This window comes from Lepisosteus oculatus, chromosome 14, assembly GCF_040954835.1.
Source record: "Lepisosteus oculatus isolate fLepOcu1 chromosome 14, fLepOcu1.hap2, whole genome shotgun sequence".
NCBI lineage: Eukaryota > Metazoa > Chordata > Actinopteri > Semionotiformes > Lepisosteidae > Lepisosteus > Lepisosteus oculatus.
Genome location: NC_090709.1, coordinates 5,762,702 through 5,787,513, shown reverse-complemented (window position 1 = coordinate 5,787,513; position 24,812 = coordinate 5,762,702). Strand labels below are relative to the sequence as shown.

The 24,812-nt window shown below is 47.2% G+C and overlaps 1 non-coding gene and 2 pseudogenes across 1 annotated transcript; 2 read left to right on the top strand and 1 right to left on the bottom strand.

Annotated features, from left to right (window-relative positions):
• Nucleotides 1-1,992: 1,992 nt before the first annotated feature.
• On the top strand, nt 1,993-2,064 carry trnap-agg (transfer RNA proline (anticodon AGG)). Its single transcript has one exon. It is a non-coding gene; the product is annotated as a tRNA-Pro (tRNA).
• Nucleotides 2,065-8,255: 6,191 nt separating this feature from the next.
• On the bottom strand, nt 8,256-8,374 carry LOC138218555 (5S ribosomal RNA; annotated as a pseudogene).
• A 1,840-nt stretch (nt 8,375-10,214) lies between these two features.
• LOC138243704 (U1 spliceosomal RNA) lies at nt 10,215-10,358 on the top strand (annotated as a pseudogene).
• The last annotated feature ends 14,454 nt before the right edge of the window (nt 10,359-24,812 follow it).

Here is a 24,812-nt window from a genome sequence, read left to right as displayed (position 1 = left end):
TACCAGGTATCTAGTATCATTAGCAGTTCAGGTGGGGAGCTGCATCACCATGTGTAGGCTGCAAAGGAACAAGTAATAGGTCTATTCCATGCTTAAAAGAAAAGAAAGAAAACACAACATTTCAGCCGTGGAGCCCTCACACCTGAAGAAGGCTCCACGGCTGAAACATTGTGTTTTCTTTCTTCTCTTTTCATCTAGTGTCATTAGCCTTTTAACAGTTCCTGTCAAAATAAAATAGAAATGGATAACATTCTAGAGAGAGTTTGAAATACCAAGGTACAATTTAAAACATATCTCTTCCACTACAACCACAATATTTTGGAGAGATCGTTGAACCTCACTGTTCTGACATGTCCGTTAGCCTCCGTCCTGCTCTAGCAATGAATGTGGCGGGGCACATTCTGAGGGAGATGAGGTCAATCAGGTGGCAGGAAAACCACGCTATGCTTTTTTTTGAGATCCTGAAAAGGACAGAAGGGCCATGTATATGTGTGCAGCTGGATATGTAATTGCAGGTGGCGTAGCAAATTCTGCTGAAGCCCCACTGCCTGTTGTGGACAGTAGCTGTGCATGTTGCAGCAGAATTGTGCATGTGAGATCAAGGGGGCATGTCATGTGTTTCAGCACTTCACTTCCTTCAGTAGCACATGATTCCCTGAGTTCTTTGGATGACCTGTGGACAGATCTTTCACGATGAAGAATTCCTTAAGAAGAATAGATCTCGGCCCACCATCCCAATGCCTCCGTCTCAAAACAGCAACCTCCCACTGCCCTTGGTCTGCAAGGCAGTCCTTTCAAGTGCGATGACGACGCTGGGACCTTCGTTGCCTATTGTACGAGCTGAACTTTTGTGCTCATCAATTCAACGCTCTTTCCATCAACTCATCTTGTCTTTTGATGCTTCGTGTTTTGCGCTCCTTTGACTATCGGCATATCGGGTGACTGCAAACACTGAAGTTCTTGCTTACGGAGTGTGGAACATTGTTTTCAAGTGATCGCTGTTCTGTCATGTTGACGCCGAGTGAATCTTTCTTTGGCAACATGGGCAGGCTGACAGCAGTGCGAGCGAAAGTAATGGCAAATTTCTTGACTTATTTCTGAATGTGAATGTTCTTTAGAAAAGGGATGCGGCGTCGCTTCTCGCCCGTGTAAAGGTCACGCATTCCAGACGTGGTTATGAGCGAACAGTTGCCGCAAGTGTTTGAAAAGAGCAAGAGAGGAAGAAGCCCTGCCCCGTGTGAGGATCAAACTCAGGCCCTTCAGATGACGAGACTGACGCACTACTAATTACGCCAACAAGCCCAGCTGCAGTACACACACCGGAAAGTTTGGCTCACATGGATTTCAGTCGCCCATTCCCTAATCTTTAGACACCCTCTGCTGAATGTTGCATTTGCCTTTTGATCTTACCGATACATTTTTGGTCTGTTTCTGTTGCGAGTCCGTCTTTCAGATCTCACCTAGCACAAGTCTCTGTGGCTGAAGTGGCCTCTCTGCTTCAGCATCGTGCCCTCACTCAGCCATTAAAAATGTCACTCGGACTTCTGACATACTGACATGAAATGTCAAGAGAGAGTGGCGGAGTGACGCTTAAGCCAGAGAGAAGAAGAAAAGGGGGTGGGGCTGCGAAACGCTTGACAGCTGCACGATGCTCTCCATGCAAGGCGTGACCACAGGCTGAAGGACACCTTTTGGCACATCAAGCTCTAAGCACACACCTGGAGGATACGGGAATTGATCCTGCTATCTCCCACATGCAAAGCAAGCGCTGTACCATACAAGCCAACCCCCCTCGCTGGGGCTTATGCCTCGGCGTCACCTAGTGCCGCTTGTTCCCCTCTTACCGGGCACAGTTCACTGCCCTTCGTCTGCAAGGCAGTCGTGTAATTGCGGCTTTCTTGACTTATTGATGAAGGTCTGACTGGACGAGCGAATGACACCTCTCCCCCATCCTCAAGCTCGCTGACAGATTGAAATGGAAAGTGCTGCCGTGGCTCGTTGGTCTAGTAGTATGATTCTCGCTTAGGGTGCGAGAGGTCCTGGGTTTGACTCCCAGACGAGCCCTCGTGTGTTCTTTTCCTCCTCTTCCACAAGACTGGGAACTGATATCCACATCACTTCGCAGTGTCTGCTTATGGCAAACGATGGAATGTGACTAATGACTGAACGAGCCTGGTGAATTCTCATCACGTGGCACAATGAGAGCGTGCAGTCAGCTGTCCAAGGCGGCAACCTCATTGCTCGTTCAAAAGAACACGTACTGAAATCACCACTATGTCGTAGATGAGCACCGCGATCGCTTGTTGTCATGCGTCCTTACTTGGGAAATGCAGAAGCAAAAACTGCCCTCTCTCAGCCACCGAAATGTGTGCGGCTCGCCTTGCGCTCTCTGCGCCTCGTATATTTGTGGAGCTGTCTGCTCTTCTTTCTGTTGAAGTAATCAAGTTACGGGGCGTCCTGCAGCCTATGATGTTCTCACTGAGAGCTTTCAAGATTTGAAGGAAAACTACGAGCTTGATGGCTCAAGTCGAACGAATGTGATTGTTAAGCAATCGATGATCAAAAGCACGTCTTCTAACAATTCGTGAGAGTATTATCAGCACTGTTTTCACTTGGATATACTTTTCACTTGCTAAGCTGACAAATTGGACGAGAAAATGCCGGAGATGCACTCAGTGCAGACTAAGGTTGGGAAGGAGGTGTGGCCCTTCAACGCTTGACAACTGAAGGACATTCTCTCCGCAACGGAGGAGCACCTGTCAGAAGTCGCAGAGGCTAAACGAGAGCACCGGGCTTCCGGAGATCCAAACTCAGACCTGGAAGATGCGGGCATCGATCCCACTACCTCTCGCATGCTAAGCGAGCGCTCTACCATTTGAGCTAATCCCCCTCGCTTCATGCTTCTCGGCATCATGTCTTACCGCCTCTGCCCCTCTTACCGGGCACCGCCCACTGCCCTTGGTCTGCAAGGCAGTCCTTTCAAGTGCGATGACGACGCTGGGATCTTCGTTGCCTATTGTACGAGCTGAACTTTTGTGCTCTTTCCATCAACTCATCTTGTCATCTTACAGTCTGGGTAATTGGAGACTGCACTGTTCTGCTTCCTAAGGTCATATACGGGTTTTTCGCATGAAGCCGTATTGAACAGTATTTCTTGCATTGTGAACATGTGCACACAGCGGTCCCCCGGGTTCCAGTTAGTGCGTAATTATGCATCGATGAAAAACGAAATTAGCTCACTGAAAGTTTGATGTAGAGAATGTGGAAATTTCCACAAGTTGTGGTCTTTAAAATGCATTTGGTTTGAAGACGTTCTGTGCTTCCATTGTGAAGATATGGACAAAACAATATTTGAGCGTGGTAAAAAAAGTCATAAAAATGACAAAGTGAAGGCTGAGAAAGCATTCACAATGCATTTTATACACAAAGCAAGTGTTTTTGTAACTCTAAGAGATTTCGCGAAAGCACTACAGGCGTGGCAAAATCGTTTTCGAACTTCAAGCTAACTTTACCCCGGTCTTAGAGAAAGGACTGCCTTTCACTTCTCTGTGTTTTCTTTCACAGCGCTGTGCACTTTTTCATTTCTCTCGCTTTCAGAGCCTCTGCACAGCACACGACTCGACATCAGGAAGCACATTGAAGTGAAAGCAGAAAGCGCTGCGACATGCACTGTGCAGATCCCGCCACACTAAGAGGTGAGTGGGTCTGTTCGATCACAGCGCTAGGCGAATCCCCAAACAGTGTGCGTGGCAACAAAAAAAGCTGCTCTGTTTTGAACTGGGGACATTCCACGTGTGAGGCTAACGTGATAACCACTACACTATGGAAACAGTGGGAAATTGTGCCCAGTGGCCCAGTGCTGAGCTTCGCCAATGCTATTCAGGGGCTATTCAGGGGCCAATGCTATTCGATGTGAATTGAATGCTCTTCAACTCTCCAATGCTATTCAGGGGTGGAAAAGGGTGGAGCCGTGTGTGTCTTTTGTTCAAAGACACCCCCATCTCAGAGCCGGAAGTACAGGCCTTCCTCTCGCATGTCCACAAAGATGTTATTTTTTAAGAAGATCCTGCGAAAGTCGGCCATCCGCCTTTCAGCCCTGCAGTAGGCCAGGCTGAGAGAGAAGCAGTCCTTCACCCTGGCAATGTACAGCCTGACAAGGTCTGGCTTCAGGCCATTGTAAATCATGAGGTTCCTCCTCTCCCAGACAGCTGTCCTCGTTATGCTGAGGAGGAGGTTCACTAAAATGGCGTTAACCCTCCCCCTCAGACCCGCGGTACCCAAAGAGGAACAGCTCCTTCCAGGGCACCCCGTCAAGAACAGCTCCTCGAACAGAGCGAAACAGGCCATCCAGCAGATCCGTCAAGTACGCCCTGGCTCGAGCTGGGGGAAGATCTTACCCCAGAACACCTCTGAGACCGGCACTCTGAAGCGTTTCACCACCATCAGCCTGTAGAACATGCTGGTGGTGCACCCCAGGAGGTCCACCCCACGGTCCCCCCACTTCACCCTCAGCTCTGGCCAGGCCGGACCTGATGCCCCGTCTTGTAGATGGAGCTTCTCCAGCCAACTGTCCGGGAGACCGAGTTTGAGCTGCTCGTAATCCTAACGGATCTTACTGACAGGCAGCTCGTCGTCGACCTCTCGGACAGCGTCGACAATAGCCTGGGTGGGCAGAAATCCGTCCTTTACTTCATAAAGAAGATCCTTGACCTTGGATATGGCAGCCTCGTAGAGCTGCCTGTTCCATCGAGACACCAGCAGGGGGTTGAGGAACAGAGGCTGTTCCAGAAGCTGGGCCCGGGTCTACGGCGTGTAGGAGACATGCTGGGACATGAACTACCCCCTCGCCAGCAGGACCTCCCTGTAAAAGGAGGGCAGATGTTTTATCAACCCCGGAGTCAGCCTCACCAGGAGGGTCTCCTGCCCCAAGCCCCCGCAAGTCTCGAGGTAGCTTGCCATACCAATCTTCCAAATGCTGACATTATCCAGGTCAAGGAACTTCTTCACTACTTTCAGCCTAAAGCTTTTCAGCTTCAGGCCTACATCACACAGCTTCAGCCCACCCCTGGAGATTTCCCCAATGAGGGTGTCATGAGTGACCCGCGGAGGCTTCCCCTCCCACACGAATCCCACCACCAGTTGCCTAATCTCATTCTCTACCCGTTCAGGAAGAGGCATCACAGACAGTGGGTACCACAAGAGGTACAGGCACAGTGTGTTAACGAGCAGGACCCTTCCCTTTAGGGTCAGGGACCTGTGTCTCCACCGATTTAATTGGCCCTCATCTTAATGAGCTTCTCCTTCCACAGGAGAAGCCCAGTGCCCTGCTCATCAGCGTTAATGTAGACGGCAAGGACTTCAGGTGACCCGTCTCCACCCTGAAAGGGTAGCCGAAGAGCGGGGCAAGGTCTGCCCTCCCCACCGGCATGACCTCAGACTTCTCCAAGTTTACCTTGGCGCCCGAGGCAGCGCAGTAGGCCTGCACCACCTCTAAAATGGCCGAGATCTCCGCCACCTCTGCCAACGTCAGTCTGGTGTCGTCAGCATATTGGTAGATCAACGAGGTGGAGTTGCCCCCAGGCAAGGTCACTGGAAAGAAGCTCGTGAGGGAACCATTCACCTTGACACAGCTCACGATCCCCTTGTACACGAGCCTCACCCAGGAGATGAAGGCCTCGCCGAAGCCAAAGCTCTTCAAGACCTCAAACAGGAAGGAATGCTCCACCCTGTCGAAGGCCTTCTCCTGGTCCAGTTTCAGGACGTATCCACCCCTCGGCTGCTCCCGCATAAGGTCCACAACATCTCTGATGGCGCACACCGTGTCTGCGATGTCTCTCCACTTGATGCAGTAGGTCTGCGAAGGCGACAGGATCCTGGGCAGAACCTTCCCGAGCCTGAGGGAGAGAACACGAGTTAGTATCTTATAGTCCCTGTTCAACAGGCTGATCGGGCGAAAGTTTTTCAAAAGGGAGGGATCCCCCTGCTTTTTGTAGACAAGAGAGATCACCCCCCTTCTCATAGATGGGGTCAGAGCGCTGGTCCTGGCAATCTCCTGGAACACCTCCAGAAGGAGGGGCCCCAGGGACTGCTGAAAGTGTCTGTAGAGCTTGGAGGAGAGCCCGTCCCACCCAGGGCTCTTGTTAGGAGACGAGCCCCGAAGTGCTTCAAGCACTTCCTCCAAGCTCAGCGCACTGTCACAGAGCTCACGATCGCTCTGTGACAGGCGGGTACTCACCCACCCCTTCGGACCAGAACAAGGCGCTATAAAAAGAAAACACCTCATTCCTAACGGCCTCGGGGGCAGAGAGCCACACACCGTCCTCTCCCACCAGCTCCTCGATGAAGGAGCTGCGCTGCCTCTCCTGCTCCAGGCCGAAGAAGAACCTCGTGCTCTTCTCGCCCTTGGCAAGATACTGGGCTCTGCTGCGCACCCTGGCTCCTCTCCACTTCTCCTCCTCCAGGGCTTGCAGCTCACCCCTCAGCTCCAGCAAGAGCTCGCAGCCCCTGCCGTGATCTGCCAGGAGCCCGAGCTCTGAGGCGATCCGAGCCCGAAGCTCTCTCTCCCGCCTGGCCTTCTCCCGCCCCTGGGACAGGCCATACGAGATACTGAACTCTTTGATGCCGTACTTGAGATTATCCCACCTGACCAGCTTTTCTGACCTATACAGGGGACACTGCAGCTGCTGCCGGATTAGGTCTTCTATGCCCTGACAGAATGAAGCCTCCCCCAGGAGCTCGTTATTAAAGCACCAGGGGCCGGGGCCCCGGTCCTCCTGTGCCCCTGCTACAGAGAAGTGAAGCACAGCATGGTCGCTCAGGGTCGTCAACACATAGCGCATCCGGCTCAGGCACGGGAAGAGACTCATGTGCCCCAGCAACAGGTCGATGCGGCTCTGTCTCAAGACACCTTCAACGACCTGCCGCCGAAAAAAGTCCCTCCGCGCACCATAAGCCTGACACCACGCATCCACAAACCCGTGAGCCTCCGCACTGTGCTCCAGGAAGCTGCGAGCAGCGCTGCTCTTAAAGATCATCGCAACCACGACATCGAGCGCACTCAGTGCACAGTTAAAATCTCCGACGACCAGCCCTGGCTGCTTGAATAAGGCGAGCCGCTCATCTTCCCCATTGGGGGCGTAGATGTTGCTCAGCAGCACGGACTGTCCCAGAAACCCGAGACAGACCTGCAGGAGCCGGCCATCCGTGTCGCGGTGCAGGAGCCTTACGCTCTCGTACACTCCCCTCCTCACCAGCACGGCCACCCCCCTCCTGCCGTGCACCGCTGCGATAATAGCACCCGCAGATGGTTTCTCCATGCCGCTCACATCCACCACAACAGTATGCGCCCTCGCAAAAACCCGCCAGGGGGGTCGGTCTGAATTCCTCATCCTTCTCTTTCTTACACCACTCTCCTCCTCCACTACAATAACATTCTCTGCCTCCATGATTTTTCCTACCATTAAAACACAAACAGGACTCAGAAAGCAACAAAAAAGCAACAACCAAAAACCAAAAGCCTCTCCCCTCCCCAAACAGCGCTAGGCTGAAGGGGAGGGCTTCAAAATCAACCAAAAACACCAAAAAACCACAAAAATTCACAAAAAACAAAGTCTTACTTGAGACAAACAAATCCTCTATTCCTCTCCTTCTTCCTGCTCTCACGCTGACCATGCCCCCTGTGACATCAGAGGGCCTGCTCAAGGGGGTGTGGCCATAAGCGAGAGCAAGGCTCAATGGCACCCTTCTTATAGAGAGGACAGCTCCGTCACCTCTTTTACAACGCTGCTTTTTTTCCCTTTCGTTTTTCTCTTCTTCCCACGTTCTCTCTCTTCACTGCCTTAGTCCCCGCTCTATTTCACTTCAGCCTTTCACTCTTGCTTCCTTTGAATGAGGACGGAGCTGCGGGAGAAAGGGTGCTATAGAGGATCTCTGTGGAGAGCTGCTACTGTGCTTTGACATCTGAGCTCTGTGGAAAACGATCTCAATACAATTCTGAAAAACGCGTCTCCCAGAACGCCAGCCGAACAAATCTCCACAGCCGAAGCGCTGTGTCTCTTTTCAGCTGGCGATAAACCTTTCCTCGTTCCTTTGCAGACTTGTAAAACTGTTCATGATCAGAATAAAACACGCTCACACTAATACACAAGCACCCGTGTCTCGCCAAAGCTGACAAATAAACAGACAGAAAAGCTGCACTGCACGTGTGAACAGGGGATGAGCGAGCGAGCGGGGATAGGGCGCCTCCTGCGCTTAAAAGCTTACAGCACCTGGTATTCCCAGGCGGTCTCCCATCCAAGTACTAACCAGGCCCATCCCTGCTTAGCTTCCGAGATCAGAAAAGATCAGGCGTGCTCAAGGGCGTGTTGCCGTAAGCAAGAGTAAGTTTCAATGGCACCTTTCTTATAGAGAGGACAGCTCCGTCACCTCTTTTACGACGCTGCTTTTTTCCCTTGCGTTTTTTCTCTTCTTCCCACGTTCTCTCTCTTCACTGCCTTCGTCCCCGCTCTATTTTCTTCAGTCTTTCACTTGTAGCGGCAATGCTTGTTAATAAGACAGAATTAAGTGTTGCTGTGCTTTTCCAACTGAGGCCCCATCTCTCTGTTCATCTCTGTGGTGCAGCCACAGAGAAACTATTCATGCAGGCTGATTTAAAGATGTTTTTTTTTGTTAAGGGACAGCTCCCAAATGGGGATGCACTTAGCTAAGCCTGGCTATCATGATCAATGGTCATCCATTGACGCCTATCTGTCTAGGGTGTGCCAGATGGACATCTGGACTGCATTCCTAAGTGTCAGGAGTAAGTGACTCATATCTCACCTTGATTAACCAATCAGGGACTGGTAGGGCTGAGTAACCCACGTGGGACTCTCATGCCCATGGAACTTTCAGCCAATGAATGAGCTGAAGTTCCTCCAGGTAAAAACAGGCAACACAGAGGGCCTGAGAGACTATTTCGTGGACTTTTCTAAAGGGAATTCAAAGGAGTATTCCAGGGCAGGACGGCCCAGGAGCAGAAGGCTCCCAAGGGCAGGACATTCTCGCAGCGCGCCTCCTGACCATCCTGAGACTCAGCCCTGACAACCACGGAACGGCCAGTGTGTCTGAGTGCCAAAACTTTCCTTTGTTCTAAGAGTCTAGAGTGGAGGTTGCCAGAGAGTAACCAGAGGATCCACCCGAGGTTAGCATCAGCAGCAAGCCTCATGAACAGGTTGGAACTGTGGACAGCTGAATCACTATTCAGAACTAGCGCTTCATCAGGAATGAACCGGTCTTCTTCCTAACCTGCAGGGACCCACAGTCATCTTTTCTCCTGTGCACAAACTTTGCTAGTTAAAGCCAACACTAACTAGCCGGTCAGTGAGCATCAGCAGCGCACCGTCGCAAGCTGCACAGCACAGCCTTGCACGGAGCCAGAGAGCCTGCAGGAGATCTGAATCCCTAGAGATTGGATGAGTATTCAACTTCACTGCATTACAGCTCGAGAATTCAATTGTTATCCCAACCAGTTGATATCAATTTAATTCCTAAGAGTTATGTACTTGTTTTGAGTATCTAATGTAGAAGTTGTAACCAAGTTCAATTACAAAACAGTCTAAATGAATGATATACTGAACGTATGTCCTCTTGATATATGTAACACTTCGTAACTGATTGAATATATATCTTTTGTATTCTGATAACCCTCTCGATAAGATCTGTTAGGTTTACATGCATATTCTATGTATTAATAAATGTATCCTCGTGTATTAGTACCTGTGTGTGTGTGTGCGTTGTTTGAGTTATATCGCATGGTTGGATTCTAAAGCCATCAAAAGAATCATTTTGTGATTTACGGCTACAATTAATAATTGTCCCCATAAATGCCCAAACCCTACAGAACTGGTGCCTTCAGAGAGCACACTACACTCCGGTGTTTGATCGGTGTGTGGCAGGTGCACGTCGCGAGCTTGTGTAGTGATCTGCCGGTCTGGTGTTATGCAAATGAGGCCGAATTGCGTCCCGGGACATGCTGCGAATGCGCAATGGCGACTGCAGATGTGTAGGAAATGGCACGCTCGATTTCTCGTTTTGCCCACACTTTTGAGTGTTAGTGTGGCGTGTGAGTGTGCGGAAGAGTGGGCACAGCAGGAGGCGGTGGCATGCAGGGCGAAGGAGCTGGCCTAGGCTGCGAGATTTGTGCTGTGGGTGCGGGCCTGCAGGGGCTTGTACAACTCATACTTACCTGGTAGGGGAGATACCTTGATCAAGAAGGAGGTTCACCCAGGGCGAGGCTCGACCATTACACTCCGGCTGTGCTGACCCCTGCGAATTTGCAGATGTAGAGGCAGCTTCGATATTCGTTTTACAAACAGCTTTTTTTATATGTATGGGTCACACACCTGCCATAGCAACAAAACATCTCTAGAGATGAGGTTATAGATCACTTTTCTTCAAAGTGTTAAATATCCATTGAAATGAAAATCTAATTTCCGAAGCTTCCAAAGTATGGGAGCCTCCTGGGAATCCATATGAATCTAACATTTAACATTTTAAGAATAAAAAGGAGGAAATTGAAATAGAAATCAAATAAGTAAATTGATTCTTAAAATGTAGAGAGCTTTAGGAAAATATATAACAAGAATGTAACTGCTGTGCTACGCACAGATTTTTAGAAGACAGTGTATCAAAACACTATGTATTGTCTGGGTCATTAGATCAGCCGAAGGTAACTGATAAGCTTTGCAAAAAATATATTGGTGCTTCTTTTTTTTTCGTTTTTGTGATGTAATCTGTTTTTGTCTAAGGAAAGGGGAAGTATTAGAAATGACAAAATGCTGAACTTTCCCTTACACTGCAACATCTTATAAAAATCCTGTGCTGCTTGTAATGAGTTGAGTCTCTGATGTACTTTGCAGAGTGGCAACAGGGCTCCCAATATTGCAAAATTGAAATAAAGACCTTACTCAGGTGAGAACTCTCTCTTGTGGCTTCCTTGATAGTTATATTTCCATGACAATTTGGGGGCTTGTACAGGATCACAAACCTGAGCGCGGACGGCTGCTGAAACTTCATCCGGACCCGGACAATTTTAGCAAATTGGACCAACCTCGGGGGATAAACTTTTTATCCTTCGAGAGACGCATCTGGAGAATTCACAGCAGTCTGACATCAGTAAGTGATCTTTTTGTTGCAGAGAAAAGGGAGGCTGGTGAGGTTGTTCTCACGCGGGTTTGATCAGTCTGGGACACATATAAAGAACTTATCTTAACACAGACATGTAGGTTTTGCTCTGCGGAGTAGTTAATGTGATAAGGTTCTACTAAGTAAGGCACCGATTGGTAAAAATGGGGAATGAAAATTCAAAGACGAAAATGGGACCGAGCAGTCCAGCAAAAGTACATGTACGACAAATTCAGAGAAGCAGGAATAGGTGTAAACGATTATAGTCTGGGTTAGAGTCCCGGCAGAATAAAAAAATGTTTATGTTCATGAACTGGTAATAGGTGTAAGGGAACTTGCACATAATTTATATATGATAATTAGGGGCCCATAACTATGAAGGATCTTTGTAAGTGGTCAGAATGGACAGGGGAAAGTGGAATTAGGAAAAGAAGTTTCCTGAAGATGAGATGACAGGGATAAAATAGAAATGTTAAGGGAAGAGAATGAGAATGAAATAGAAGAGAATGAGAAGAAAGGAAAGAAAGTGAATTGGAAAACTGGGAAAGAGGAATCACAGAAATGATGGGAAGCTTCAAAAAAGACTAGTCTTGAAACTAAAGAACAGCAAGCTGCAGCTAAAGTCATGGCCATGCGTACTAAAAAGAAAAAGTCTCCACCAAAATTAGAAAGTGGTCCGGAGCCAAAGCCTTTTTACTTGTTCGTGAAATGCCAATGTGCACTTTTACAGGTCCAGAAGGAACTCCAGCATATGTATATTGACCTTGGTCTCCTAGTGAATTATTTGCATTAGTCAAGTCTTTTCCTAAATTGCCTGATGATCGTAAAGAATTTTAAAAGAATGGTAAGTCTTGTTCTTGATTGTCTTAAGCCTAATTACAGTGACATAACCTTGTTGCTAGATCATATTGTTCCTAAAGGTTTACAACGTCCTCTAAAAAGGAAGAGGCAGATTGGTGGATACATGACGAAAATGATGAAGAAGTATCCATCTAAATTAAACCACACGGACATGGAGAGGAAAAGTTAGGCGGCCGCTTCTAAAAAGAGGTAAGGACTCCTCTTTTCTAAAAAGTCGCTTGTCCTCTCCATGTTGCTGTGGTGGGTTCAGGGTTTTTCTGAAGCTGAAGTAACTAGAACTGTACTCGCAGAAGAGCCGAAAATGGTAACTGTGTGTTTAAAGCCAGGATCTGGAACCTGGTCCGTGTTCCTGTATTGTGATAGTTCGTCAGTTTGTCTTGACTGGGGTATTCCGCGGGGCGCGTGGGAGACGTGAAAATGGTTTGGTGTGAAGGAAAACAAATTAGATTAATGCAAAGAAATATGGACTGTCAGACGGAATTTAGGCTGAACAGGAATGTAGAAAAGTGTATGAACATTGGGATAAAAATAAACAGATAAGGGTTTTATTTTAGAGGAATATTTGAGAATTCAACAGAATATCATAGATGAGACGCAAAAATCCCTGATGGAAAAGCTTAAAGCAATGGCTGAATGAAACGAAGTTATATATGTAGAAAAAGAAAAAGCAAAAGAAGAAATAGAAGGCCTTAAGACAGAATCTGGGAGAAGGGTGGGAATTAGTGTGGAGATTTTTGAAAGAGCATTACCCACCGAAAACTGATTGGAAAAAAGTAACAGCATGTTAGCAAAGGAAAGTGAGGATTTTTTAGATTTTACAGAAAGGTTTATAACTTTATGGATAGTATTCTTGGGGTTAGCTGATGAAAAGGAAGTGAATGAAGATACTTCCACAGTAATAAAACAAATTTACTTGAGTGGGTTAAAACCTGATGTTGCCAAGAATGTACAACTGTGCTTTCCTGATATTACGGGGAGCGGAGACAGATTTGATTTAATAACTCGCTAAGCATGCATGCAGAAGTGCGAGCGCTGCAAATGGGAGGTAAAAAGACTCCCAAGGAGGAGAGAAAGGAGCTGCCAGTTTGTCACAATTATTGTGCGACTTTATTATACCAAGATATAAGACCCCTTCAAGAAAATAATGACTGGGATAAATCTCCTGATTGGGCATATCCAGATGGGGGGTGAGTTAACTAGCCCTGGGGGAAAGGGGGGCAAGACCCCACAGACAAAACTACTAATAAGCTGGTGTGCAGTTACTAAAACAAAGGGTGTTTTTTGGAGAAATTGTAAGAAAGAGGCTTGATTTCACAATTAAAGAACATGTCAGAAGCTGAAACGAGAGCCGTGTTTGAACTAATAGATTTAATCTAGTAAACCCCTTTGTAGCCTTCATAAGTTTATCTCAGGATTTAAATAAAAGTGAAATAATCTTACAGTGTGCAGTAACTGGAGCACAGCTGTCCTGTTTTTAGACTATAACTGCATAAAGATGTGATATAAAGTTTTCTAACGGGTAACAGGAGGCTACAGGAGAAGGGGGGCAAGGGTTGCGTTTAAAGCAGATACAAGCTGTCACAGTATGCTTGGGAAAAGATGTACAGTTTCAACTACTGATGTGGGTGGGGGACACCCCAGACCTATTGAGCTGGGATGCCCTGCAGCTTTTACAAGGAATTACTGTATGAAATGGAATTTATGTGAACTATCTCAATAGAGTTATGTGATATTGTGATTGTTTTACCTAATGAGGGAATCCATAAGGCCAGGCTACTCCAAGTATTGGATCTAAAGAGGAAAAAAGGAGTATAAAACCAACTACATGATAAAGCCAGGGTGAATGCCTTCTCAGAACGAGCTTGTCTAGTGACGTATTGGTTTAAGGGGGGTAGTGCAGTCTAAAGACAAAATTGCCTTGACCCCTGCAGCAGAAACCATTTTTGATGTTTTGAAACAAGCTTTCTTGCAGACACTGGCCCTGGACTGTATTCCCTCAGATGGATCATCTGTATGTAATCTGTCTGTAAGTGAAAGAAATGGGTTGTGAGCCATTGTGCTGGTGCAGGAGCATGGAGATAGGCATCGTCTGGTGGGTTATTATTATTCAGGACCCCTTGATGCGGTGGCCAAGGGGCCGTGTTTATGTGTTGTGCAGGCTACCTGCCTGGCTGTATAAACTGTGGATAATCTGGTGTAGAACTAGCAGACCGAATGAAAAGATTTAATTGAAACTTGTAAATATGCTAAATGGAAAATTGTAGCAATTTATATAGACTGTATATATACATTTGGTGTATGCCACAATTTTGGATGGCAGTGAAGGAATAGGGATTTCCCCAACATGGCAGGGACTCTAGTCAAGAATGCTGGGTTTGTCTCTGAACTGTTAGAAGCTTTGCAGCTACTGACTGAAGTAGCTGTGGTAAAGTGTAAATCACATAATAAAGAAATGTTTCCAGTAACTCAGGGGAACAACTTTGCAGATGTAGCTGTCAGGTGCACAGTCCTGGTAGAACAGGAGTCTGAGACCCCTGTGAGACCTCTGTTGGTGAAAAGGGGACAGCTACAGGATATTCAGGCTGAGGCCTCTAAAGCAGAGAAAAGGACATGGTTAGAAAAGAGTGTGGTGCTGCCAGCACACTGGACGCTCTGCATGCCCTCACAGCCTAATGCCCTTTGTAGCTCGACTAATGCACTCTGTCGGACACCTGGGTGTGAGTCAAATGGTGGAGGGGGCCGTACCAAGGCTGCTGACCACTGCAACTGCTGTGAAAGTCACAGAAAGGGTGCCCTGGATTCATGCTTCCCACTGTAAAAAGGTCACAAACGAACTGAGCAAAGTGCAGGAGTGATGTCTCCACAGGGATAGATGGGGATCACATGCTTGGTACTGATGTGCCCAGCCTTTTTCCTTTTTATGTGGAAGCCTGACACCACCCAGAAAGAGGAAGAATCTACATTCGAAGCCTTTTTGTATACAAACTGGCTGAATGAAACTGATAATGAGGGGGATATGAGTAATTTGTGGTATAAACTTATAAATCATACTGTAAAGTTAAAGAAATTTAATGCATCTTGTTATGTATATGTTTTAATGCCTCATTCTACAGCCTCACCCATTTCTCTCCTGGTTAGATTCACTGTTTGGGCCAGGGGGAATGTTTTTCTTTAAGTTACTAACACCGATTATAGTAGCTGTGATACTTGTCTTCCTGTTTTTGTGTTGCTGTACGACATATATTATTCCAATGCTTTGAAATATGGTAATGAATATGTTTGCGCATCAGTATGTTCTGATAAGAACACAAGAATCCGAAGTATGGGAGCCTCCTGGGAGTCCATATGAAGAATCTAACTTTTAATCATTTTCAAGAATAAAAAAGAGGGAATTGAAGTGGAAATCTAATAAGTAAATTGATTCTTTAAATGTAGAGAGCTTTGAAAAAAATATATATTGGTGCTTTTAGATAATATATTTCAAGGATGTAATTGCTGTGCTACAGTACGTGCAGAATTTTAGAAAACAGTGCGTCAACAAAGTACACTGTTTAGGTTACTTTAGAAGACAATGTACCAAAACAATATATGCTGTCTGGGTCGTTAGAATTAGCTGAAAGTAACTGATAAGCTTTGAATAACAAATCTAGTGCTTCTTCTCTCGCTCTATGATGTAATCTGTTTTGTCTTAGGGAAAGGGGAAGTTTTAGAAGGGACAAAGCGCTGAGCTTTTTTACAGCGCAATGTCTTATAAAAACCCTGTACTGCTTGTAACAAATTGAGTCTCTGGTTGCACTTTGTGAAGTGGCAGCAGGGCTCCCAATATTGCAATATTGAAATAAAGACCTTACTCAGGTGAGAACTCTCTCTTGTGGCTTCCTTGATAGTTATATTTCCATGACACCGGTTTTAATGTCTGTAGATTGTATCTTATTTTAGATTATGTGTTTTCACCCAGTTCACTCCAGTTAATAACAGTTCACCCAGTTAATAGCCACTTTTTATGGGCGAAAAACGGGTGATCTTTCTATCTCGTGATCAGCTTAGTATCTTTCTGTAAGTTTTTTTCTTCTTAATTAAATGTTTAAAATACATGAATTTCATAAAGACAACACACGTTTCGAACAGAAACAAATCCTATTCTGTTCTCTTCCTGGTATGTATAACAGATCAGCAGGTCTTATTTTCCCAATTGCTTTTTTCCACTGTATTTATCATATTGGCTAGCCAATGTCCTCTCTTAGCTAGGTAATGTTACTTGTGGATGTGTTTCTGCGTTGCGTAGAAGCACATGTATCCATAGAAAGTGTATTATACTACTATTTGAGCTACAGTACATAAAAATAATTATATCGTTATTAATTTCTTTAGGTACGTGATTCCATATTATATTCCCTATTAATCAAATTCTAAAAGTATGCTTTTGTTTACTCCGATAACGAGCGCATTCACAGAAAATATTAATATATTATGACTTTTCACAAAGTATATAAACTTAAGATGGTCAGAAGGAGCATGTAAAAACATTTCCAAAACGTGGTAAAATCTTACCACATGTAAGACTTTGATGCTTAAAATGTTTAGGAAGAAAGTGGAATACTGGTGTGTATTTTTTCTTTAAACTACCAATACCAGCCATATACAGTTTACACTATATGTTTATGTTCCTAAATTAATATCGTTTATGGTGGTGTATCGTGCTTGTAGAGGTTTGATGGGTTTACTGAGACAATTATTAACTGTAGAAGTAATCACGAGGTTGTTCGTTGTAGCTTTTAGAAAATCAATCGTCAGAACAACTAATAACGCACACACACGGGTTCAATACACGAGATACATTTATTCGTATAAATTGTGCACCAAACATATACTAGTCTGCCTGGATACGAGAAGCAGACCTTACTGTGTGGGTTATCAATATACAAGGTATATAATCTCGAAGAGATGCAAACAAAAAGAGATACACAACAGAGAATATATGTCAATATATATCGTTCGGTTACCAAATCGCTAATCAGTGTTATTACCCACTGTTACTCTAAACTCGGAAGTAAATACATTACTCATGAATTAAATTGATAACAACTTGTGTTGAGGTACAATTGAATTCTCGAGACGCAATGTAGAACATCGGGTTTACTTATCCACTGTGTATGGATTTGGAATTTCCCGGCACGAACACCAAACCAGCTGACAGGCTCTGTTGCAGCCTCTGTTCCAGCGGTTGTCCAATGGGCGTTGTGTCGGCATCCTCTGGCTACCGGCCAACCAATCGAGGTGCAGCTCGGAGTAGGACGGGCGGAGGAATCTGACTGTGGCGCGCAAGACTCCGAGAGAGTCCGGCTGGCTAGTAGAAAGTCTCTATGCACAGAGTGTGACCGCAAATCCTCACAAGTCACTCTTTTGCCTGGGAAGAAGCTGGTTCGTTCCCGGTCCAGCGCTGCTTCTGAATAAGCTATTCAGGTTGTCGACGAGGGTCCAACTGTAGGCTGCCGTTGATCAAGCGGAGCTTTCACGTTGGTAGAATTCTGAGTACGTACGGGATCCTCGGCCTCGCGCTTAGTACAAAGTCCAAGTCCCTTTGCAGACAACAGCAGTTGTCACGTGATTGTCTCTGAGGATGCGCGAAAATGGCCAAGGAGAGCCCCGATCTGAGCTTGCGCTCCCTTTTTGACCAAGACACAGGTGTGTGCTGATTGGTTGAGAGTTTGGCAGGCATTGGAGACCCACGTGGTATTACCACGCCCTGCCCGTCCCTGATTGGTTGATCAAGGTGAGATATGAGTCACTTACTCTTGACACTTAGGAATGCAGTCCAAATGTCCATTTGGCACTCCCTAGACAGATAGGCGACAAAGGATGACCATTGATCATGATAGCCAGGCTTAGCTAAGTGCATCCCCGTTTGGGAGCTGTCCCTTATCAAAAGAAAACATCTTAAATCAGCCTGCATGAATACTTTCTCTGTGGCTGCACCACTGAGATGGAGGGTGAGATGGGGCCTCATTTAGGACCGCATACCAATGCTTAATTCTGTCTTATTAACAAGCATTGCCGCTACATATCCCCCCTTTTTGAAGGTCACAAGGTCCTGAGGCGTTGTTGCCTTCAAAACAAAAACAGAGTTAAGTGATGTCTGTTGTACCACGGTGGATTTTGCCACCCAATATTCACATTACCTCTTGAGAATTCGTACAGGAAATAGTGTTGGAAAGAACATTGCGTATACCTGCTCTCGGTTATAAGGTACATAGAAATGAGGCATCGGGCATCATCATTAGCCCTAGACCTTAAACTTCCGGCAGTTCACTATCAGTATCGGATAGCTCTGCAGCAGGCAGACGTTTGGGAGTGGTTACCTGATTTCGGTGATACACCATTGCTCCCTTTGTCTCATTCAAACTACCCCGCAAGGCTTTGATACAAGAGAACAGCATCCAACACATTACCCCAGCCATGATCCAGCTACCCAGCAGCAGTGTCAAGATGACCACATTTACTGTTCCCAGCGCCCCAGAGGATCCACAACGACTGTGCTTGGGACCTACCAGCGTGGTTTTTAAGTTTGTGTCGTTGAGAACAAATTCGACTAACTGCCCTCAAGACTTACTGTCTCTTGGATTCTCTCATCCAAGTCAATGCTGTGTCCTCTGAAAGCGTCCACAATCTCGAGTTCCGTTTCATACAGTTCTGACTCCAGGTGATATAGTGCTATATCGTTGAGATGCACTATAGCTCCTTCAGGAACTTGTAGAAAAACTGTTTGGTTGGGTAGCTGCACTTCGGTAGCTGTATCATGTCTGTCATAGGTTATTGTAACAGTTAACTGTGGTGTGCTGACCAGCCATTTCTTTCCCACCTGCTCAACCTGGAGTTCGTTAACCTCACTTTTGCTCGTCACTGTGGCTTTACACTTTTCAGTGGCAGCCCCCTTTCTGATACCACACAACCTCTGAGTTGTGTCCCTAAGGAATGGCTTACTTGGGCATACCCAGTGGATATCCTTGGTTGATATACACAGTTCCAGGTTTGGAACAAGGTACTAATTCGGCTCATCCTCCTGGTAAGCTACGAGCGGCGGGGTGGTCAACTTCACATGCATGTCCCCCCTCCAGAAGCCAACGTTCGATATAGACTTGAGTCTATAGATATCCTTGCTACTCACGATGGGAAGGTTCAACAGGAAACCTATTTCCTTGGCTTCGGGGTTGACATGTATGGGAATGGCACTGCCTAGACTGTATGCAAGATGTACTTGCAATGGCTGCACCATATCGGAAGTGGTGGTCCTCAGTACTTCTTCTACTAAGGACAGTGGAACCAAGTAGGTTGGAATCTGTCCCATGGCTAGGCTAGTTACCGTGGCACTAAGCTCCCTAAGCAGATCCTGCATCAGCATTCTGACCTGTTGCACATAAGCATAGTCCCACTGTAACACGTCGACAATCCTGCCCACGGTGTGGAGGGTGTTATTTAACACTGCTGCATGAAGGTTTACTGCTAAAATTGTGCCCTGTAAGGTTTTCCCTAGGCTTTCCAGCCGCTGCTGTTGTTGATACAGCCTGTCATAAATTTCTGTCATTTCCTTACGTAACCCAGCAGCTGTGGCAGTTTTAGGATTCCCATTCTGGAACACAGATGAGGCACATGGTACAGTTCCACTATAATTTTGAATATATTTTCCTAGCAGGACCTACACTACAGTACCTAACTACCTGCAACTACAAAGGGGCACCCCCCTCTTTGATCGGGTTTGGACTTTTAACCCTATTCTGTGTCCTCCGGCGCCATTTGAGGTGGGCGATACAACCGGAGGTGGTTGCGATGCACCCACTTGTAGACCAGAGATTGCCTTCCTTTTTCAATCCGAATTCGATAAGCTACCGGTGATACCTTATCGACAATCTCGTGGGGTCCTGTCCAACTGGGTAAGAACTTCCGGGCCACCCCTGTGGGTTTGGCAAATTGGAAGTACAGGACCTTGTCTCCTACTTGGAATTCCTTGTTAACTGCCTTTCGGTCATAGTATGCTTTCCTACCCTCTGCACTCCTTCCCAGATTGTTCTGGGCAAAAGCAAAGGTTGCCTGCAGATGTGCTCGAAGGTCTGACACATACTGATGGGCCGTAGCAGCCCCCGTCGTGCTCAGGTCCTCCACCCCATAAAGACAGTGTAGGGGAAGAGTCATCTTCCGACCTGTCATCATCTCAAAAGGTGGGACCCCCGTAGAGCAATAGGGCGTGGCTCGGATGGCCATCAGAACCAGGGGCAGCTTAATGTCCCAGTCTCTACTGCTGGTGGAGACAAACTTTTTGAGCATACTAACCACCGTTCGGTTTGCCCTTTCTGCCTGGCCCGAGGATTGAGGGTGGTAGGAGATATGCAACTGGGCCTTGACCCCAAGCATATTCCACAGGGTTGCCATTACTGTAGCTGTGAAATGGGTTCCCCGATCCGAGTCCACGGTCAGGGGGAGTCCCCATCGACTGAACACATGGTTCACCAACAGCACTGCAGTTGTCTCTGCCGTGTCGTTGGGTGCTGGGAGGCACTCAATCCATTTTGTGAATGCACACGTACAGTGCCTTGCGAAAGTATTCGGCCACCTTGAACTTTTCAACCTTTTGCCACATTTCAGGCTTCAAACATAAAGATATAATTTTTTTATTTTATGTGAAGAATCACCAACAAGTGGGACACAATTGTGAAGTGGAACGAAATCTATTGGATTTTTGAAACTTTTTTAACTAATAAAAAAATGAAAAGTGGGGCGTGCAAAATTATTCGGCCCCCTTGCGTTAATACTTTGTAGAGCCACCTTTTGCTGCGATTACAGCTGCAAGTCGCTTGGGGTATGTCTCTATCAGTTTTGCACATCGAGAGACTGAAATTCTTGCCCATTCTTCCTTGCAAAACAGCTCGAGCTCAGTGAGGTTGGATGGAGAGCGTTTGTGAACAGCAGTTTTCAGCTCTTTCCACAGATTCTCGATTGGATTCAGGTCTGGACTTTGACTTGGCCATTCAAACACCTGGATACGTTTATTTGTGAACCATTCCTTTGTAGATTTTGCTGTATGTTTGGGATCATTGTCTTGTTGGAAGATAAATCTCCGTCCCAGTTTCAGGTCTTTTGCAGACTCCAACAGGTTTTCATCCAGAATGGTCCTGTATTTGGCTGCATCCATCTTCCTCTCAATTTTAACCATCTTCCCTGTCCCTGCTGAAGAAAAGCAGGCCCAAACCATGATGCTGCCACCACCATGTTTGACAGTGGGGATGGTGTGTTGAGGGTGATGAGCTGTGTTGCTTTTACGCCAAACATATCGTTTTGCATTGTGGCCAAAAAGTTCGATTTTGGTTTCATCTGACCAGAGCACCTTCTTCCACATGTTTGGGGTGTCTCCCAGGTGGCTTGTGGCAAACTTTAGACGAGACTTTTTATGGATATCTTTGAGAAAAGGCTTTCTTCTTGCCACTCTTCCATAAAGGCCAGATTTGTGCAGTGTAAGACTGATTGTTGTCCTATGGACAGACTCTCCCACCTCAGCTGTAGTTCTCTGCAGTTCATCCAGAGTGATCATGGGCCTCTTGGCTGCATCTCTGATCAGTCTTCTCCTTGTCTGAGCTGAAAGTTTAGAGGGACGGCCAGGTCTTGGTAGATTTGCAGGTGCCTGGTGTGTTCCTTGGTCTTCATGATGCTCTCTGCGCTTTCAACAGAACCTTGAGACTATCACAGAGCAGGTGCATTTATACAGAGACTTGATTACACACAGGTGGATTCTATTTATCACCATCAGTCATTTAGGACAACATTGGATCATTCAGAGATCCTCGCTGAACTTCTGGAGTGAGTTTGCTGCACTGAAAGTAAAGGGGCCGAATAATTTTGCACGCCCCACTTTTCATTTTTTTATTAGTTAAAAAAGTTTCAAAAATCCAATAGATTTCGTTCCACTTCACAATTGTGTCCCACTTGTTGGTGATTCTTCGCATAAAATAAAAAATTTATATCTTTATGTTTGAAGCCTGAAATGTGGCAAAAGGTTTAAAAGTTCAAGGGGGCCGAATACTTTCGCAAGGCACTGTAACAATGAGGAAATATTTGTTCCCTCTGGATGACCTCACCAGCGGCCCCACCCAATCCATTTGTAGATTGGACCAGGGGAATGTCATGCCCTTTTTCTGGAGTGGTGCACGGTGCAAGGGCCGTGATGGTTGGAACTGGCTACACGTCAGACACCCCTTTACATACGCGGCGATGTCTTGGCCCATGTGAGGCCAGAACGCCACCTGCTGGATAGTGTCGTACATGGCCTTGATTCCCCGGTGACCCCCACAGGGCTCGTCATGAGCGTGTTGGATCATGACCCCCCGATGACAGCGGGGAACTACCCACTTTGGGACACCTTGTGCAACTGGTACACAAACCAACAACCCCTTTATAATTTTTAGGTTGTCTTTCACCTCTGCCAGCTCCTTCAGCTCCGGAGACTGGCTCAGCACCTGCTCCGAAAGAGGTTGACGCACTGGGTCAGCGATATGCTGGGTCCTGTTTCTGCATTTCCGCAAGATCGGTGTTAAAACCCTGTGACCCAAGCACTACAGATTGAGGGTCAGCTCCGACATCCTGTCTAGCCCTGCTTCAGGTGACCGCCTTGACCTCAGCCACGGTTTCTGGGGGTAGCCATTCCTGCTGGAACTGCCAGGGTTCACCCTCTAAGGCACCAGATTTGGCCAGCCGGTCGGCCTCATCATTCCCGTCTTTGTCGGGTCCCTTCACCTGGGAGAGTCCCTTCACCTTCCTCCAGTAAACCATCATTCCAGCCTCGGTCGTGAGCTTGTCACTGGCCAGGAACAACTCTTTGTTCTTTACTTCCTTGCCCGGGGCATTTTTCATGCCGTTACCCTTCCAATACAGAAGATGGGACACAAAGCTATGTCGGGCGTAGTTCGAGTCACTACAGATGACAAATTGTTTAAGGCCATTTGTCAGGGCCTGCTGGAGGATGATCAGCACCCCAGCTACTTCCGCATACTGACTAGTCTTTGGTCCTAGCTTATAGCGGGTCGGCCCACAGGGAGTATTGTCTTGCCAGACTACTCCTACCCCTGCTAGCACCTGCTGTTCGTGGCGAAAAGAGCAACCGTCAACATAGGCCATGGGTAAGCCCTGGCCCACGTTCTCATCATAGTACCGATGATTGTTCGGTAGCTCAGCAGCGGGAATCATTTCTGGAGCTTCCATGTCAGTGTCACAGCCGTGACACACTTGGCCCAAAGCCAGGCCCTGTCCCAGGTACATTTTCTTGCTCTGTGCATAACGTACCTCTATCTCATAGCCTTGTAGGGCCATCATCCATGCCACAATCCTGCTATTTGACACCCTGCCCGCTTTCAGTCTCTGGCTATGCAGGAATGTCACAGGTTGGTGGCAGGTTTCGATGATGATCTTTTGTCCCCCAACATAACTACGGAAGTGTTCTACCGACCAGACCTTAGACAACAGGGCCTTCTCGCAGTCCAAGAACTTTTGCTCCACTGGGCTCAGGGCTCGACTGGCATACGCCACCACCCTTCGCTCTTGGTCATATTCCTGACTCAGAGCAGCCCCAAGGCAGTGCTCTGAGAACCCTGCTTCAAGGTAGAAGACCTTATTTTTGTCAGGGTAGGCCAAGCACGGCGCACTACCGAGTTTGCGCTTCAGCTCCATCACAGCCTGTTCTGGGGAAGGCCCCCACTCAAAGGGCACGTCTTTCTGCAACAGCTTGTGGAGGGGCCTTGCTATTTCAGCGTAATCCTCAATAAACTGCCGGGAATAATTACATACTCCCAGAAAGCTGCGCAGTTCAGACAGGTTAGTGGGCGACTACATATTCTGGATAGCTTGGACTCTGCTGGACTGTGGCTGTATGCCTTGGGCTCCCACCAACAGTCCCACATACTCCACTTGGGTCCTACCCCACTGTCCCTTAGCCAGGGACAGTTTGGCCCCTGCACGGGAGAGCTGGGTCAACACATGCCTGATCTCGACCATGTGTTCTTCCCAGGTCTGACTCCGCATCAGAATATTGTCCACATAAACCAGGTTGCCCCTGGCGGCTGCATCACTAATGGCTTTGTACAGAAATATGTTGAACTCCGCTGGGGAGTTGGAATACCCAAAGGGGCATCGATTCCAGGTGAACTGCCTGTTTCCGAAGGAAAAGGCCAGTTTGTACTGGTCTGTCGGTTCTACCTTAAGGGTCCAGAACCCATTGGCCACATCCACTGTGGTGAAATATTTCGCTGTTGTCACCTTGGCTAACTCCTGATCTAGGTAGATCATTGGGCATCGTGACAAAGGAACCTGTTTATTCAGCTGCCGGTAGTCAATGGTCAGACGCCACTTACCATTGGGTTTCAGCACCGGCCACAGTGGGGAGTTGTAAGTGGAGTTACACTCCCTTATGATCTGACGCTGTAGTAGAGCATCCAACGTCTGCTTTATGGACTCGTATGCCGTGAGGGGAATGCGATACTGCGTGACATAGGTTGGGCGGGCGCCAGGGGCCGTAGGAATGCGCACTGTGTGCAAATCCGTCACCCCGCAGTCATAGGCGTCCCGTGCAAACACTTCCTGGAAATCCTGGAAGATCTGACGCAGCTGCTGACGCTGGCTTTCCGTTTCCAGGGCATCTGCCTTACCAACCTGTTCCTGTACCTGCTCTAGGAACCCCGCTTTTGACGGCATGGCGGTATCCCGGGTCGCACTCTCGGCTGAGTGGTCCGTCGGAACACCTGCGTGTACTGTGT